This window comes from Eptatretus burgeri, chromosome 12, assembly GCF_056783735.1.
Source record: "Eptatretus burgeri isolate ZD-2024b chromosome 12, Ebu_testis_v1, whole genome shotgun sequence".
Taxonomy (NCBI): domain Eukaryota; kingdom Metazoa; phylum Chordata; class Myxini; order Myxiniformes; family Myxinidae; genus Eptatretus; species Eptatretus burgeri.
This window is the reverse complement of record NC_140972.1, coordinates 85,495,644-85,501,133: the sequence shown is the minus strand read 5'-3', so window position 1 is coordinate 85,501,133 and position 5,490 is coordinate 85,495,644. Positions and strand designations below refer to the sequence as shown.

Below are 5,490 nucleotides of genomic sequence, written 5' to 3'. Positions count from 1 at the left end.
ATGATCCGCTGTGGCGACCCCTAACGGGAGCAGCCGAAAGAAGAAGAAGAAATATATATATATATATATATATATATATATATATATATATATATATATATATATATATATATATATATATATATATATATCTATATAAATATATATATATATATATATCTATATATCTATATATATATATATATATACATATATATATATATATATATATATATATATATATATACACACATCTTCTTCTTCTTTCAGCTGCTCCCGTTTGGGGTCGCCACAGTGGATCATCCATCATGATCCGCATAATGATTTGGCACAGGTTTTACTCCGGATGCCCTTCCTGACGCAACCCTGGTCGCCTCTTATGACACAGGGATATGGTACACCTATTCTAACCGGGGCATACACCGGGCCCAGTACACTGATACTTACTTCGCCGACCTCGGAAGGATGACAGGCTGAGTCAACCTCCATATATATTTATATATACATGGACATAGATCATTTATTCCACCAAGAGGCTGTGCGGGCTTGAATGGCTAACAAACATTTGTGTAATGGACCTTTTATAAGCGTTTGATTGGGGTGTTATCCTGAAATGCTTTACGAGTATCACATCCCATGAAGAGACCATTTTACTTGCAGAATAACGTGTTCGATGAAAACAGATTATGAATGTGAACTTCACAGGAAATTAATATCTTTTGTTTACCTGGTACAGTGAAACTCATTAATCTACAAAGAACTTGTATCAGAATTTTACTTTAAGTTGTCCAAATAAGCATTTGTTTTCTGTAAAAAAATAAACAGTTGGTGCAAGAAAAAGAGAATATAGATAAGACAGCAAAGTGAAAGCATGACAGTCCGACTGTAATCAGGTTTGTGGCACACCTTATGTTGGTCTATGTTACCAAACCCAAAAAGCTCTTTCCCAAAACAGATGCGCGCGCACGCGTGCACGCGCGCATGCACGCACGCACGCACGCACGCACGCGCGCATGCACGCACGCACGCACGCACGCACGCACACACACACACACACACACACACACACACACACACACACACACACACCAGCTCCCCACAAATCATATTGTTTATTGAACAGTAACAGCCATTCCTAAAGCATTACATTAACTTTTAAAGGTTGTACGAAACATTACTAATTGTACCACACCGTATACTTTACATATCTTAAGGCCCGGTCACACCTTGACGTTTTAGCCAGCGATGGCAACGTGTTAAAATTTATGTAGAACGCTGGCTTACGTTGAACTTTTGATGTTTTTTTTTTAAAGATTCGGACGTATTCATAGCGACTTGGTCTTATGTATAACGCATTGATAACTACACAGAACGTTTCGTTGTGTTATAGATAACTTATACCAACGAATGCTGAACCTGTTGTCGGCCTACACAACCGATGCCCAACGATAGTCTAACTCAGGCATAGCGCGTTGCACGCATCGCCGACGATGTCGTGACGTAGCCTATTAAAAGGCTGACGCACAACGATTCAAATCATAACTGCCGTAGAAATGGAAGGGTCAAAATCGCGGTCACACCTTGGCGATCTTGCCAGCGTATGCCGACGTAACAAAAAGTGTGTCTAAAACGTTGGGGCACGTCGAATACGGTATGGGTAAGTTTGGTATGCGCGAGTAGAACGCTAAATACGCTATCATAAGTCGTAGTAAGTAGAGTACGTCAAGAAATTTTGAACATGTTCAAAATTTTACGACGTACTCGGCGTATGACACACGTTCGCATGCGATGAGGATAAGTTTTACACACGATATGTGGACGCTTACACACGTCCACAAAGGCTACTTATAAGCTACTCATAAGTCGAAACACGTCGCGGTAATGTCTTTTTTACGCGAAACTTATTTCTAACTTATGTTTGACGTGCTTTGAACCAATTCTTTACGTAGTCCCAACACACATCGACGTATGTCGACGTATTCCAATGACGTCTTCCGATCGACAAAAAAAAAAAGAATGTGTTTCTAGCTTACAACTGCCATATAAAGACGTGTTCGCAGCAGTTTTGGGAATTGGTATATAAAAATGCTGCTCATAAAAGGGGAACCCAACAGTGTTTTCGAGTTCCTTTTTGAGTCGATGTCAGTAGGGTAAGAATACTGATTCTGGCTCACTTTTCCCCATGTAAATGAATGGGGGATTTTCAGCGATTTATATTTTTTTTCCCTAAAAATAAACCCCCCTTTTTATCCCAAGGTATATTTATTTGTCTCCCCTTTTAACTTGGAGGTTGAACCTCATTGAATTGAACACCTGGGGGTTGAACAGCTCACTCATTGAACCTATAAAGATTTGTTCATTCTCAAATTCCTTCAATAGTTTAATTTTCTTTGCACAATAATCCCCATCTAAAATATTGACAAACAAAACATTTGAATCTTTATATTTTTGAAGATACCCCTTTTGTGCCATTACGAAATGATAAACTTCTCTTAATGCTCTTGTTTGACCACCTCCTGAGCCACAGGTTATTTTTTGTTAAGCCCCGCCCACTTTTCTTTAAGCCCCGCCCACTTTTGCTAAGCTCCGCCCACTTTTCATGAGGTATTTTTTTCTAAGCCACGCCCACTTTTCCTAAGCCCCGCCCACTTTTGCTAAGCTCCGCCCACTTTTCATGAGGTATTTTTTCTAAGCCACGCCCACTTTTCCTAAGCCCCGCCCACTTTTGCTAAGCTCCGCCCACTTTTCATAAGGTATTTTTTCTAAACCACGCCCACTTTTCCTAAGCTCCGCCTACTTTTGCTAAGCCCCGCCCACTCTTACATCATTTCCAGTTCATCTCTGACTCACAAAGAAATCACTAGAAAATTACAGGATGTTATGGTTTTGAAAAATTTCCCAATGAAGGCTTGCCTCGGCTTGCCCAGGGAATTTCCAAAGGAAACCACACCCACCAGTCTTTCTCTATAAAAGCTTCAAACCCAGGCTCCATTTTAAACATTTGTTTTTGCTGGCAATGGTGTTTTGTGTGCTTGTCTCGAACTGTCTGTCTTCTATGGAACTAAACCTTCAAGTTGATGAACTGGATTCAAACCTCTTATCTATTGAGGTAAGATTTTTTATTTTCCTATTTTCAAACTTTGATTGAAGCATACTCATTTAATAATTAAATAACTTAATTAATACATTATTATTTTCTCTCACAGGAAATTGTGTCTGAAATACGAAATGAAAATACTGCTTTTGCTACAACTTGGGGGGAAATTGTTGGCTTGGTTGAAGACCTTGAGTGGGATGACTTTGGTGTTCCTTGGAACTCTCTGTCTTCTATGGAACTAAACCTTCAAGTTGATGAACTGGATTCAAACCTCTTATCTATTGAGGTAAGATTTTTTATTTTCCTATTTTCAAACTTTGATTGAAGCATACTCATTTAATAATTAAATAACTTAATTAATACATTATTATTTTCTCTCACAGGAAATTGTGTCTGAAATACGAAATGAAAATACTGCTTTTGCTACAACTTGGGGCGAAATTGTTGGCTTGGTTGAAGACCTTATGAGCGACCAAGACCCACAGAACGAGTTCGTCCTTGATGACCCAACCAAAGAGTTATACCTTGGAGACCAGCAAAATCCTGAAAAAGAGTTTTACAGCAATAGTACTCATTGTGAGTTATCAAGACAATACCCACTGAACAAGTTATACCTTGATGAGCCAGAATACAAGTTTTACCTTGGAGACTCACAAATTTTGAAAAAATGAAGAAATGAGTTCTGCCTTGATGGTTTAAATAACTACCTTGGAGACTCAGGAAAAGGGTTCTGCCAAGATGGTTCTAAATATGGGGCCTACCTTGGAGACTCACAAATTTTGAAAAAATCAGTAAATGAGTTCTGCCTTGATGGTTTAAATAACTACCTTAGAGACTCAGGAAAAGGGTTCTGCCAAGATGGTTCTAAATATGGGTCCTACCTTGGAGACTCACAAATTTTGAAAAAATCAGTAAATGAGTTATCCTTAAGAGACTTTGTAAGTTGGTTTTACTTTGAATACTTGAAATGTGGGTTCTGGATTGATAACTCACAATGTGATACATATCTTGGAAACTCAACGGGAATGTGGTTATACCTTGAAGACTTGGAAAGTTGGGTTTATGTTGGACACTTGAAACTTTTTTGGGGGCTTTTATTTATTTATTTATTTATTTATTATTATTATTATTTTATTTATTTATATTTTGGAGACTTTTGGAGTTGCTATCACTCTTTGGGATCTAAACCCATCGATGTAGTTCTTTGTCGGATGGTGCTTGATGGGAGCAAGATCAAGAAAGTTCTGGGAAGAAAGTGCAGGCTTACTCCCCCTTTTTACGTCATCAAACCTGAAAGCCTTAAAAGACAGAATTGGAAGAAGAAAAAAACGTAAAAATATATATATATAGGTGGAAATCTCATTTTGAAAAAGACATTGTGTTGGGCGAGGATTGAGTTGAGGTTGAGATTTTGAATGTGAGGGTTGGGACACACACACACATACACATCAACAAACAAAAGTTAAGCCTTGACTATTCAGTTGAGGATTCTGTGTTTGGGGTTCACAGATCTAAGAACGTCCCCCTTGACACACATTATATACTGTTATACACCTCGGACTTGGCCCTCGAGTGTCCACAACGGTGTATAGTAGGAGGGAGTGAAGCGCCAACCTATTGCTCCCATTGCACACACACACACACAAACAAAAGTTAAACCTTGACTATTCAGTTGAGGATTCTGTGTTTGGAGTTCACAGATCTAAGAACGTCCCCCTTGACACACATTATATACTGTTATACACCTCGGACTTGACCCTCGAGTGTCCACAAAGGTGTATTATCTGCTTAGTTTTGTCTTTTGTAATTCCTGTGAATAAAATGAACCTAAAATCTCTTCCCCTTCCAAATCATATATTTTATAAGTCCAAGGAACTGTATCTATTACATCAACAATTTTAAAAAGTTCTTTCGTCCATCGTTCAGTAAAACCCTTTTCAAAATGAGATTTCCACCTATATATTCTTACGATATCACCAACTTTGAACTTAGGTTTTCTGACATTAATCTCTTTTTCATATTTTAATTTTGTAAATGTTTCTGATGGCTTCATATTCGTTGACGTGTGAATCGTGTCATTATACTTATCCACAATATCCTGAATAAAAGATGACCATTGTTGTGAACCGAGTTGTGTGAATTTTTTATATAGTCTCTCTTTTAAGGTACGATTAAAACGTTCAACAACAACTGCCTTCCCTTCATTAAAGGTACTGTATAATGTAATACTGTTATTTTTTAGAAAATTCATAAATGTCTTGTTATAAAACTCTCTACCCTCATCAGTCCACAATTTCTTAGGTTTTCTCTTACTTTTATTAAATATCTGTTGAAAAGCTAACATAAGAGTATTACCTGTTTTGTTTTTTAAAGGGACAATCCACGCATATCTACTCCTCAAATCAATAACGGTT

The 5,490-nt window shown here is 37.8% G+C and overlaps 1 long non-coding RNA gene across 1 annotated transcript; it reads left to right on the top strand.

The window, feature by feature from the left end:
* Window positions 1-2,125: 2,125 nt before the first annotated feature.
* On the top strand, window positions 2,126-5,202 carry LOC147016035 (uncharacterized). Its single transcript, XR_015049981.1, has 2 exons — window positions 2,126-3,362; window positions 3,460-5,202. It is a non-coding gene; the product is annotated as an uncharacterized LOC147016035 (long non-coding RNA).
* Window positions 5,203-5,490: the final 288 nt, after the last annotated feature.